Source organism: Lacerta agilis, chromosome 3 (assembly GCF_009819535.1).
Source record: "Lacerta agilis isolate rLacAgi1 chromosome 3, rLacAgi1.pri, whole genome shotgun sequence".
Taxonomy (NCBI): domain Eukaryota; kingdom Metazoa; phylum Chordata; class Lepidosauria; order Squamata; family Lacertidae; genus Lacerta; species Lacerta agilis.
This window is the reverse complement of record NC_046314.1, coordinates 5,606,544-5,621,336: the sequence shown is the minus strand read 5'-3', so window position 1 is coordinate 5,621,336 and position 14,793 is coordinate 5,606,544.

Below are 14,793 nucleotides of genomic sequence, written 5' to 3'. Positions count from 1 at the left end.
CCCTCGCCTTGAAAAAGTGACACTCAAATCACGTCAGCCGCGAATGGCCGCTGCGCTGGAGAGGGCAGCCCCCCCCCCCCAATGCTTGGCTGCTTGTGTGCCTGGAGCCAAACGGTTTTGCCCCTGGAGGGCAGGTGCAGATGTAAACACGCTTCTGGTGCCTCTCTGCGCCATTAAACGCCCCTGAGGGAATAGGGGCGTCTATCAGAAAACAACACGCTGAAACAGGCATGGCATGGCAGCGCCTGTAAACCAGCATTAGAATCCATAGGCCGTGAAAGCTGGAAGGGACCCCTGAGGGTCATGTAGTCCAGCCCCCTGCAATGCAGGCAGAAGTGTACCTAGGGTCTCCTGCACCCTTGGCAGGGAGCTGTGTAGCAGCACCTCCCAAAAACTGTTGTTTTTCTTTGTGTTTCATACTCTGCTAGTGACTGCTCTTCGTCGCCTTTCAAGCTCCGCCAGGGACTCTTCCTCCTCCTCCTCCTCTCCAAGCCAAAGTGGAGAGATGACTTTTTGCGCCTCCGTGGGACCGCACCAACCTGCACAACCCACAGGTATGCCCCTGAATGCGGGAGTCTCAACTAAAGCACCCACAGCAGATTGCCACCCAACCTCTGCTTTAAAACATCCATCACAGAAAATAGATTGGTGCATTTCATGGAAGTTTCCAAACTTATCTTGGGAATAAGCATCACCAATATGGCTTCTGCATAGGGTAAACTGATAGAAAAAGTCGCCTGATAAATTTGTTGTGGGAGGGTCAACCCTCTCTTTTCTACTTTATAATTTGGAGTATCTCTTTTTATCAGGTACATCCATACATGGGCCTGTTCTACACAGAATGCTGTTAAAGCCACAGAGCACCAAGGTCACTAGGGTCTTGTTGTCTGGGCAGCCAAGGACCTCCATACACACTGCCCAGGCTCTCACCCTGGAAAGGTCACTTCGGTGCTACAAATGCAGCAAACTGAGGCCACATACACAGAAAAGCATCCCAGAAATTTTATGTTGCAAGATTTACCCTTCTCCCAGTACAGAGCCCATCTGCCACTAGTTGGTCAGTAAGACCAGCTTCCTTTGCCACCCCATCTTCCACCGGTTGTGTACATATAAGTATAAGGGGGTGGGACTACCATTTGAGAAAATATAGTAGATTTGAGGGGCAGGTGTCTTACAGCTGCAACCATATATATATATAGAGAGAGAGAGAGAGAGAGAAATAATGTTCATACAGCTTAATTCTAAGTGTTGGGCTACAGTACTGAAATACAGTAGTGTAATTATTATTTTCATGTGAACTGATATTTGAATAATGCCTTTCATTTATCTCAGTAGCTCTTGGCCAGATAGAGCATAAGAAACAAGAAACTAACTAACCATACCATATGTTCCAAGAAGTGAACTGAACAATGGTAAACAAACCATTATGTTGCTATTGTTACATGAATTTCCATAGTTAGCCTTGAGAAGGCTTCTAGATGTCAAAATATGTGGGGGGGTTTCTTCTCACAGTGGCTTTTGCTGCCTTAAATAAGAACATTTAACATAAGCAATAAGTTATATACTATAACTTATATTTTAGCAATATTGCTTGAAACTTGACCTTTTGCCTAATAGAATATCTGTGCATCATTTATTTATGTAAATTTATGTAAATTATCTTATTTCACTATAGGAACAAACTTCATTGCAAATAACCTGCTGGATTGGATATACCATCATCTTCTATATTGTCTTTTAGAGTCTTGCCCTTTACAATTTCCTCACACCTCTTTCACATCTGTCACTAGCTGCCTTATTTTTCACTTGTAAGTTAACTCAGGCCCTGGGACTCCATCTAATTAACTAATCTTCTCCTTTGACCCTTAAAAGGCCATAAGCAGCTTTTCCTAGCAAAGCGGGTGAACCCTCGGGCATGTGCAGTTTCATTCTAAAATGTCTGCCTTTTTTAAACCACACACATATAATTCTTCATGACTGTTGTACAAACTCACATTTATTTTTAGAAAGGGTTGCTCTGTGTCTATTTTAATGTTTTGAGAAATGGTTGTGTTACTACTTCTTAAAAGGCAAGTTAGCAGTTCCCAAAACTCAAGAGAATGGGGTTACTTAATAAATAAGAGAAATGCCACCCCATGTGTAAAAATGTTCATGGAAATGTGAACTTTTCTATTGGTTGCAGCTGAGCATATTTGGCAATGTGAATTCAGGAAACTGACAGCTTAATTTTACAGTTCCTATTTAGCAAGATGTCATGTGTATTATTTCCTGATGGATGCACACCGAAAAATTGAAAAGAAAACAAGACTAGTTAATTATTTTCTGAACACTTTTCTTGCTTTCTCTGAAGTAGAACATGACAAATAAAACACCAGTCTGACACTGGACTGATTATTCGGGAAGGCCCTGGGCTTGTTTAAAAAAAATATCTAGTATTTTTAGGTGAGGAAAAGGTATGTAGAGCACAGCGGAAAACAAAATCCAAACCTTTTGTTAATATCTATTCATTACGGTCACAGAAACTGGGTCACTACCATGTCTTTGCATGGAGGACAGATATGGAGGAGGGACCAGGGTCAGAGCAGCCATTGGGCAGGGTGAGGCCTCTGCCTCACGTGGCAGAAGCCTCCAAGGTGGCACCCCAATGGGCACCCTGCCTGCTCTATTGGCATATGATCTTTTGGGCCTGATCTTTCAAAACACATGAGATCTCACCCAAAATCGATGTCGGTGCTACTTCTCTGCAGGTGGTATAGGTGGCAGCAGCAGTGACAGGGCAGGGCGGCACTTCCCATTTCGCCTCTAGTGGTGAAACGGCACACACCACCACTAGGAGGAACACTGCAACAGCTATATAACCAGCACTCTGTGGGCAGTGAGGAATCATAGGGAAAGAGGAATGCTCAGCATGTGCTGTCCCAAGTTAGTGATGGGGCCTACCATTTCTGCTTTCCTGCTTAGCAGCAGGTATTAATTTATATTCTATACTAAACTATTCCTGTTCCAAAGCAGGAGTAGGCTGTGTGCAAGGGCCCAGGCTAATGAATTCCTGAATTGTATGGATGAAGGTGGTTTGAATAAAAAAGCAGCAAAAATTGTGGGCTCTTATTGCTTACCTTGTTCCAACTCTGGGTTTAAATTTGAATTGATACAACTTCAAAGCTATTGCAACTAACTAGAGAGCAGTTAATTTTTGCTATTCTCCCCCACTTCCCTGAAGCATTGTGTGGGCTTAGCATCTCAATAATGCATGCATATGTGAGCTTAATAGGTAGCCCAGGAAATAGGTGGGGGGTGAGAAATGTATTTGGAATATTCTATAGAGAATTTCATCATAATCTACAGCACAATTCTAACCATATCTACACAGAAGTAAATTCAACTGAATCCAGTTGGGCTTGCTCCTGGGTAAGCGGGGTTAGGATCGCAGTCTTAGGCTTTTTTTCCTATGAGATATTCCTTTTTAAATCTTGTGAAATGTTTTTCTTTTGAAAATTAGCCTGCTTTAATAGGGTGTTTGACCTGGGAACAATGACAAACATTGTGGCATACTGTATAAAGCACATTTGCTGAAAGCTGCATACAGAAGGTGCCACCCTCTGAGCTTCTAAGGGTGGTGGAACAACCAAGAAGGCCCTCTCCACTGATCTTAGTACACAAGAGGATGTGTAGGGAATGAGCAGTATTTTGGGTATTTGAGGCCTGAGTTGCTTAGGGCCTTAAACACTAAGGTGAGCACCTTGAATTGGGCACAGAAATGAGCTGGCAACCAGTGCAGCTGTTTAAAATGTGGGTTATATTAGCTCTGAACAGAACCCCAGCCAGTATTCTGGTCACTGCTTTGTGGACTAGTTTCTGAGTCACCTTCAAGGGCAGTGCCATATAGAATGCAATACAATAATCTAATCTGGAAGATACAGAATGCACATAGAATAATCCAATCTGGGATACAGTGGCCTAGTCATCTTGGCCCAAAAAGGGGTCGTAGCAAGCGAACTAGCCAGAGCTGATTTCCTGTGGAACTTACCGGTAATATACTGCTATATTTTCTGACAATGCCAACCCCGAGCCCTGGCCAATATCCTTCTATGTTTATCCCATTCAGTGATGGTTCTGTAAAACTTTCTGTAATGGTAATGGTTCTGTAAAACTAGAATTAAAAGCTTCCTCTTTGTGGTATTTGTTGTTGTTCAGTCATTCAGTCGTGTCCAACTCTTCGTGACCCCATGGACCAGTGCACACCAGGCACGCCTGTCTTTCACTGCCTCCTGCACTCCCACAGTTTGGTCAGACTCATGTTGGTAGCCTCGAGAACACCGTCCAACCATCTCGTCTTCTGTCGTCCCCTTCTCATTGTGCCCCCCATCTTTCCCAACATCAGGGTCTTTTCCAGGGAGTCTTCTCTTCTCATGAGGTGGCCAAAGTATTGGAGCCTCAGCTTCAGGATCAGTCCTTCCAGTGAGCACTCAGGGCTGATTTCCTTCAGAATGGATAGGTTTGATCTTGCAGTCCATGGGACTCTCAAGAGACTCCTCCAGCACCATAATTCAAAAGCATCAATTCTTTGGCGATCAGCCTTCTTTATGTTCCAGCTCTTTGTGATATATGCCCCTGTAATTACTTCTTCTTCAGCAACCACGATACAGTGACCTTGCAGATGTAATCCATGATGGAGGTAAGTCCGCAATCTGCAGCGTTCGTATCACGCAGGGCCACATCTGCGCACGTGCGTGACGTATTTCGGCACTTCTGCGCAATCGCGATTTGGCACTTCTGCGCATGCGTGAGCACCAAAACCCGGAAGTAACCCGTTCTGGTACTTCCAGGTTCGGCGCAGAGCGCAACCTGAAAAGACATAACCCGCAGCAGCCATAACATGAGTTATGGCTGTATTACTAAATAATTGCTCTTCATTAGCCAATTCAAATTCTCCATAGTTTTTCCATTTTTTTGTTTTTGTGTTAAGATAGCTAGCTAGTGTTTAAAATTTACAAAGCAAATAAAAAAATAAAAACCAGCAATTGCCTTTTGGTAAGAACAGGAACTTGCCAAATAAGGGACAACATGGTAATTCCTGCTCAACAGTAAACAAATACAGGATAGAAATCATAGGGAGAAAGTTTCTAGATAATCACACTATAACCCTGAATAGCTACCATAACACTTCACCAGTCCACACTAGTGTTGTACTGTAATTGCATTTTAAACTAGGCTTGAAAAAAGATGGGAACGCAATACAGAAAACAGTGATATGCAACATGTTGGCAACAATGCCTGTATTCTTCTTTACAAGTGAGTGCATGAAGATAGCAATTCCAGATTAAACAGGTAATATGGAAGCAACATTGTTTCCTCATTGTAAATAAAAACTGTTGCTTGTTAAAACGATTGCCTCTCAGTGGCCTTACTTCTTCTCAGATTTGTTTGGGAAGACTAACACTAAAAATTATTTTGGAATGTGGTTTTGATTTTATTTTCATGGAAAACATATATTGTCAATTGTAGACAGATTTCAGAGAACATGACAGCAAATAATCAAGATTTTACTTAACAGGCTTGCTCTTTTGCAGATAAAGCGGCAACAGTGAAAGAAATGAGATTCTAAGCATCAGGAATAACTTTATGATGGTAAGAGCTGTTCAACAGTGGAACCAACTCCTTGGAAAGTGGGGGGCTCTCCTTCCTTTCTAAGCAGAGCTTGGGTGGCCACCTGTAATTAATTGAGATTCCTGCATTGCAGGGGGTTGGACTAGATGGCCCTTGGGGCCCCCTCCAACTCTATAATTCTATGAATAAAGGTAAAGGGACCCCTGACCGTTAGGTCCTGTCGTGGACGACTCTGGGGTTGTAGCGCTCATCTCACTTTATTGGCCGAGGGAGCCGGCATACAGCTTCCGGGTCATGTGGCCAGCATAACTAAGCCGTTTCTGGCGAACAAGAGCAGCACACGGAAATGCCATTTACCTTCCTGCCAGAGTGGTACCTATTTATCTACTTGCACTTTGACATGCTTTCAAACTGCTAGGTTGGCAGGAGCAGGGACTGAGCAACAGGAGCTCACCCCATTGCGGGGATTCAAACTGCTGACCTTCTGATAGGCAAGCCCTAGGCTCTGTGGTTTAGACCATAGTGCCACCCACGCCCGATTCTATGAATAGCAACAGACAAATTAATACTGTAACAGTAAAGGGTCTCCTATTTCTCACCCCGTAAAAGTAGCATCTCTATTAACTTGAATAATATTTTGTAGGTCTGGCTACTTTACACCTGCTAAAACAAATGTAATTGAAAAACATTCTGTTGGAGCTGACACAAGTTAGTCAAAGTTTCTGTCTGAGTTGTGATGATCATTTGATGCCACAATCATCAGTTATAAACATGCATATGTAAACATGTCTTTACCCAAGAGAAACAAAAGAACAAAACAGACACTTAAATGCTTCTTGATATTTACCACTTAGGTAAGATCGCAGATATAAACATCCTCCAAATATGAATACAATGTCCTGTAACATTCTTCAGACATACTGTATCTATAACTTTAAGTTGTTTTAAGCTGTTTGCATTATTGTATTTTAATTATTGTAGACTGCCCTAGGACTGTAGGGTGAAGAGCAGGTCATAAATTGTAATAATATCGTAATCATAAAAAATGTATGATAGGTATACTTAAACTCTAACAAGCCAGGATTTCCAGCTGTGTCAAAGTATTTTTTCATTTACAGGTAGTAATGTGAAATATAACCCCGGGGTTTATAATTCTGAAAAAGGCAAGTGTACCACTCCAAATTTGAGACCACTGTTCTTCAGAATATTTTACAGTGGAAGCCCATAAATGCCTATTCAGAAGTAAGTCCCACTGAGTCCAATTGAGCTTAGTACTAGATAACTTGTGTATAGCATTGTTGCTTTATTCAGATACAGTATGGGTTGCTGTCCAGGAAAAGAGTTTTGATCCCCCAAAACTGAGAATACAGCTGCCCCCAAATTTTGTTTTTGTTTTTTTAAAAATGTATGTTCACGAGGAAATAGCAAATGTGGAAAGTATTGAGACAAAACCCACATTAAGTCTCAAATTAAGCTTACGGGTAAAGGAGAGGAAGAAAAATAGTATATTAATGGAGGACATAGTACATGCTTCCAGATCATGCTATAGCAGGGCATCTATTTTATTTGAAATTTAATACTTCTGCAATAGCCAGATATTTTTATGCCTGGTCACATTATTTTTATCTTTCTATGTTTGATATCCGCTTTTAGAAGACATCTGAAGGCAGCCCTGTTTAGGGAGGCTTTTAATGTTTAATAGATTATTGCATTTTAATGTTCTGTTGGAAGCCGCCCAGAGTGGCTGGGTATAAATAATAAATTGTTATTGTTATTGTTATTACCATTATTATTATTATTGATGAGAACACTGGGAAAACAGTAGTATAGTGGGGGCATTTTTAGTTTATGATCTTGGCATTCGATGTAATGATTGATATAGGTTCCAGAGTAATGGATGAGGGTCTGTAGTTCATTTTTTTATGTTTCAAAGAATAAGTTATTGCTACTGTAAGTAGGCTGTCAGTGTAATTAAAGATGGCTTGGGAGCTTTGTGTAACCTTAACCCAGGAGTCCCCAGACTAAGGCCCGCGGGCCGGATGCGGCCCAAGGGGCTCATTTATCTGGTCCCTGGCAACACCCGCCACCTGCTGCCACCGCCTGCTCTTACCGGTGCGGCGCGGCTGCCCACTTTCGGGTCAGCGGAGCAACGGAAATAGCTTGTGCACATGCGTCATTTCCGGCGCACGTCCGGGTCTGCGGAGGACCATGCGCACGTGCACAAGCTATTTCTGGAGTTGCGCTGACCCGAATGTGCGCCGGAAATAGGGTGTGGGCGCGCGCTCCCCTGCACTCTGGCCCGCCGTGCGATCGGCGCTGGAGGAAGTGGCCCGAGGTCCAGTAAGTCTGTGGACACCTGCCTTAACCCATGATTTATGGATGTATAGTGCATTATGTATAGAGAATTGCAACTCCACCTTGTTCCTGGCAAATATATGAAACCTACTGCATGTGGTCAAAGAGATGCAATCCTAAATTGGGACCTAGTGTTGTATTCCAATCTCTACCCAAACAAAGCAACTCTGAATGCGTTTGGTAAATCGTTACCTCTTTCCCTTTCTTAGCCACACATGAAATAGACATAATAGTTACCACCCCCACATGGTTATTTATAAAATATAATACAATAGAACTGTTCTGTAAATCATAATTTTATCCACCTATATTGCTGAAAGAAGGCTGTAATTCTAAACACACTCCCTCGGGAGTAAAACCCCATCGAACGCAATGGGATTTGCTTCCAAGTAAACATTTATAGGTGTGTGCTGTCACACTAATTGCCTGATGTTCATTTGCAGCCCCAGGTTTTGGGCCATATGTGGGAACAGAAAATACTTCCTTGCATATGCTCTGAGGGTAGGGGATTGCCTTGCCTACTCCAACCCTGTCTGCAACCCCTTGCACCATACTGTCCATTGCGCCAATACTGTATTATATTGCCAGAGTGTCTAACAGAGCAGTAAGAAACAAAAGAACAACAAACAAACAACAAAATGATGTGAAAGAAGACAGGTATGCCTACAGTATTTCAGTTCTAAGGCATGTATGACTTTAACCATTAAGACAAGTGCTTTGAATTGAGCATGGTAGTTTACTGGGGCCCCTGGAGTTTTTCAGTACAGCTGAGCTATGGTGTCTTCATGCTGTGATTCTTTTTCTGTTCACTGGAGCAAGTGATCTTCCACAAATTTGCTGCTGCACTGTTGCAGTACCCAAACAATTAGGTTGGTGTTTGTATATGTGTTTGCTTTGCAGTAGTTGGCCTCCTTCCCATGATTCATTAGAACTAAATCCAGGTCCCTTGAACTCCCTGTACTATTATCATAACTATATATTTATTTAGTAGTCAGTATAGTCGGTTAAACCACAGAGCCTAGGGCTTGCTGATCAGAAGGTCGGCAGTTCGAATCCCCACGACGGGGTGAACTCCCGTTGCTCGGTCCCAGCTCCTGCCCACCTAGCAGTTCGAAAGCACATCAAAAGTGCAAGTAGATAAATAGGTACCGCTCCGGCGGGAAGGTAAACGGCGTTTCCATGCACTGCTCTGGTTCAGCAGAAGCGGCTTTGTCATGCTGGCCACATGACCCGGAAGCTGTACGCCGGCTCCCTCAGCCAGTAACGCAACCCCAGAGTCGGACGTGACTGGACCTAATGGTCAGGGGTCCCTTTAACTTTACCTTTTTATAGTCAGTTAAACCGCTGAAATCGTTAAACCTTCTAGCCGTTGTGCACCATTGCTGATTCAACAGTGTGCTAAAAATGTACAAAGCATTCCATCTAGTTTTATAAATCTTTCTCTTTATGACTTCCACTTCCATTTCAACGGGAATTACCAGTATTTTCTATTTTAAACCAGCCCCCACTTAAAAATTCCATTCAAATCCACATTTCCTTTACTTGCCATCTTTTCCAGCATAACTGTTAGATTTTAAAGCAAAAGTAGGTGCTGAATAATTTGGACTTGCATGCCTGATATTTTGCAAGCTACAATTAACTAGCAGTGACAGCGGATCAAAGAAAGAACATATAAATGTTCTTTTGCCATCTTAGTCACCGACCTTAAGCAACATAGTGCAGGAATTATGCAACTCCTACAAGGTTTAAATGGTCTGGAAAGGCTCACAGTGTGAGCCATTTTTGAAGCTCCACAAACATTGGGCTAATGTTTATTGTAATTCCATGTTTAGTGTACACGTCTCCTGACAACCGGCATGGAGAGATGTTAACATTCTTTAGAGTTGGCAAAGCAAGATTGGGCATGGAGCAAGTGGTTCTTCTTGATTTATATATGCAAAAAAATTATATGCCACACATCAGTACAAAATATTTTGAGGGCAAATAAAACAGATAAAACAAACTACGGAACACACTGCACAATAAACCAACAATCAAGTCCAAAGATGGCTGATAAAAACAGTATAATTAGAACAGATAAAAATGAAAATACATCAAAGTAGACACCAGACAAACTTTTTATGGGAAGAGCTTTCCACAAGCCGAATACCCCCATGAAATCCTTTTCCTCTCATCAGCACCCAGGTGAGAGGAGAAGCTGGAGGATGGCATCCAAAGGTGATCACTCTGTAAGGGTAGGCTTGTACTAGAGCAGAATTCCATGAGGGAAGGTAGGTGAAAAATAAATAAAAGTAAACGAATACATTTTGAAGGCTGCTGAAAAGTTTGGGAAATTAAGAAGGTTATATCCTGCCAGCCCCTCTGCTGGCATGTACATTAGGTGCATTAGGGCTACCAATACAGTTTCTATCACCTTGGTGATACAAGGTTTCCAAAATGATGCAGGATATTGTGAAATATGTTGGTCTGTTGCATTGAATGCTAAATGCAAGCTCTGGTGCCTGCCCTATTGTTCTTGGTTTGGCTCCTGCTTGGTCACCAAAATACCCAGAGCCTGTCCATTGGAATTACTTCAAATGCATCCAGTGTCCTAAAACTGGTCCTAGATCACAATTTAAGATTGGACTTGCTTTCCTAGGTGTTTGGTTTATTTATTTTTGCATACAAGACCACTGAAATGGCCATGAGGACTACAGTCCAGCACATATTTACTCCCCATCAGTTTCAGTGGGATTTGAATGCAGTAAACTATGTGGGACTGTATCTTAATGCTGCAGTCCATGCAAAGTTATTACGGTAGGTTCCATTGAACAACTTGGGGCAGACCTTCAATGAAAGATGTGTAGGAGCCAAAATTGTTAAATTGTTTATAGTGAAGTTATATTGAAGAGAAACTGCTGGGTGGAAAGAAAACAAGGCCATATTTGACATGATTGAAAGGGAGCAGGCAAGCTGTGTTACAGATAAGAAAACATTAGAAACATCAGGAGATGGAGAATGCAACAAATGCTGTAGCAGCTTCAAAGAGAATTGTCGATTAAGTTCTTGTGCCTAGCTGATGATGTAAAATAGGGTAGCAACAAAGGAGACTAACTGCGGTACTTTATGTGTTGAACTAACATAATGAAGGGGTGGGTTTTGTGATTTTAGGTTGCTATATCTATGCTCGTTTTGCATCTGAATCCTTTGTAGTGGCTTTTGCATAGGGGTTGCCACCTTGAACATGCAATCCCTGTTGATTCATACCTTCTTATTACTGACCTCCAGTATGGGAACTTAGAATTCCCCTACAGATTCACAGGAGTAGAAAGCACAAGCCCTAAATTTTAGCTGAAACCGTTTAGCTGAAATTCTACTTCCTTGCCCACCCATCCCCTTGGCTTGTTTCTACAGGTGCAGATATTAATAGAGGTCAGAAGTTAAGCAGAAATGCTTACTTAATGTTCCTTTTAAATTATCAGTTAACATGGGACACAGTGTAATTTTATTGAGTTGACTTTTTAATAGTTGCCCTAGTACACCAAGTCCTGCATTAGAGCACAGCCTCTTTATGTTCATCAGGCTTGCACTGATTATGTGTCTCTGCTACCATTCATTCTCTTTGTGGGAAATGCTCTATTTAGGTAAATTCCACTCCATGATTTGCATAAAACGGATGCCTTTGCAGCATCAAAGGCTTCACTAATTCATAGAACTTAGAATTCTCTATCTTTGCCAGCAGCCATACAGTTAAGGATATAAAAGAGCAAATATAACTGGAGTATATGTATGCAGAGTCCATTAGGAAGATCATTGACATAAAAATTTGAAGTCTCTTTTAGGGGTAGGGAACCTGTGGCCAGCCATTATTGGGACTCCAACTCCAGTCAACATGGCTGTTTTGAAGCTACACAGTGTTTCCTGCCTCCCTTTACTTCCCAGGGTAGGAATCATACACATTTTCTTAGTCACATGAAGCAGATTAAAATATAATAAAAGTTGCCTTCTTGGTCCCATAGTAGGCTAATCACCCTCAGGATAACTATGTTCAGTTTCTTCCCTTATGTTCTTTCTTTCTTTGGTTTTAGTGTTTGAACTCATGCTTACTGCACAGCCCAGATGCCGTTTTATAAACCCAGTATGTTGAGATTTGTGAATAATCAGACTGCATGTCTGTAGACTCCCTGGGCATTTTCAACCCATAAAACAAGGGTAACGTAACATGTAAATACAGAGGAAAAATTGGACAACCAAGCTTTACACAGCTGTTCCTGTTCCCATTGGGGCCCATTAAATGCTATACAAACAAAGCTGCCTCTCATTTAGGACTCGGCTAGCGTGCTTTTTGTTGTTGTTTTTTCATAATGCCATAAATTGTGTTCTAGTGATGTCGTCATGATTTCTTGATGTTTACTTTCTATGGTTTGATCTAGAATTGTGGGGTGCCTAATAGTAAAACTTGGACAATTTTTATATAGCGTGTAAGTGCAGTTTTGCCTTGAAAATGGATTCTGGTTGAGACCATTCCTTGTTTCCCGTCTCTGATTACATGAAATGAATGCATTTACAGGTCCTAAAAACAGCAGAACTCAAATACCTTACGAATCAGATTTGGCTTCTCTACCTTTGTTATGGATTTAGGCTAAAATCTTAACCCCACTTACCTGGGAATGGGGTTGGGGGAGAAATTCAATTCAGTTTGCATTTAAAGCCAAAATTATCAAACGTGCATTTTCTGAAACAGTACGAGAACCAAAACATAGGCAACCTTCAAAAGTCACAAGTACAGTATCTGAATTTTACAATGCAGTTCTCAATCCATCCAATGCATATACTGTATTGGGGGGGGATGTGTAAAACGAATATATTAGTAAAAATAACATACAAAATGCATTACATTAGGATTATATTGCTTGCAAATATTTGTACAATAGTTAAAACTGCATACCCAAATGTGTTTATTAGGAGAAAGTGTTGAAGAATTTTCATGAGGATTTCTTTTTTAATTGCAAATTGATGCAGAAACATAGAGAATTGAATTTACTATTGGAACAGTGAGAAACTGAGGGAACTAAAATTGATAGTTTCATCTAAGGATTTACATGGGAGTAAGCCCCATTGATTTATATAGGGTTTACTTCTGAGTAGACAAGCTTTGGATTGTATTTTCTTTTAACCTTGGTATGAAATTGATTTGCTGCATTGATCTGTGTAGTGGCGAGCAATATACTAATAAGATTCCTGGAAAGTGGAAACCAGTGGTTTTGTTACTCTTTTTTATGTATGAATCAAATGCATTTATAGTGTCTTTGATATTTCTGAACCTGTAATGAAAGTAAGGGCATAATGTGTAGGAGTGTGTGTGTGTGTGTGTGTGTGTGTTTTGCATCACAGTAGAGATACTGACTGTATCAGCAGTCCTTATATGTTCTGCTACAACTAGTTGCAATGTACCATCTGTATCCCCAAATTTTAATATGCTTTCCCAGCTGCTTAAATGTTCCCATGGAGTTCAAAGTAGACATTATTGGGTAGCCATGCTTCTTCACAGATTGGTTTGGAGATTGTTATTTTCACAACATAAGGTGGATGCAGATGCAGGGGACTGAACTCTTTCCCACCTAACTTTCTGCATTACATTGCTTCAGGCACACATTTCGCATATGTGAAGTGAATCAGGTCCTGTGTGAAGTGAGAAAGCAAAATGGGAAAAGATTTGGTTCCCCTTAACATCATGTCCCTTTTGTCCACCTCCCCCTTTTGCTTTAAATGTACTCATGACCAAACGAGCATATTTGCTCCATAGCATCTACTCTGGTCCAGAATGCAGTTAGTACATGACAAATTGCTCCATTATTGGGCACACTAGGACATTCTGCAGTTCTTGTTGAATTGTTAATATTGACTACATCTGCCTTTCAAGCACAATGTGTTTAGGAATCCATTTTCCAGTACTGGAAGGGCAAATTGTTCTCCATAGTTAATATATCTGTGCTCAAATGTAAATGAGTTCTGCCTCATGCGTTCTGCTTTATAGTTCATAGCTTTACAGGTCACGGCACAACACTGTGCTCTTTTCACGCATCAACACACCTATCTCAAATTTGAGTGTCTCCTCTTAGTTCACCTCCAGGCCAGGAAGCTATTCCTTAGCGTCTCTTAGACTAGGATGGTCCTCTTTGGTTGAAATGTTCTGAGCTCCATGTAAGGCTAGTATATAAGAAAGAAAGCTCAGCTGAAGAATTATTGTAATAAAAAGATGGAATCAACGGCTAATTTGCTAATGAGCTTTCTTTTGGGGGGAGGGGGGTAAAGGTGGTATGTTTTAAAACCCTTTCCTGAAAATTTCAGAGGTCTCTCCATTTGCAGAGGCCTGTCTTCCTCCAGCCGATTCAAGTGTCCCGTGTGACTTACATGCCACATACTCACTTTACTAAAAGAGGAATGGTAGCGCAAAGCAGAAAGTGCAAAATCAGTAAGACTGAGTTCAACTTTCTCCAACTCTTGTGGTTTCTCATAACACGAGGCTAAAATGAAGGCATCTATTATACAGTGAAGAACTGAATACATATGTCATATTTTTCAACACATAAACCGGGGGGGGGGGGCGGTAAGCTTATTGTTTTCTTCAGATTATATATACTCTGCCTACTAACTGAACTTTCTGAGAGGCTGCTCAGTGCCTCTCAGCCTAGGGGTTGTTGTGGGGATTAAATGAGGAGGGGGAGAACAATGAGCTCCTTGCAGGGGGAAAAGTAGGATATAAATGCAATGTACGTATTTTCATGTGTATAAGACTCCCCATGTATAGGACGACCCCTATTTTTTTTAAACCCAAAATTAAAAAAATAA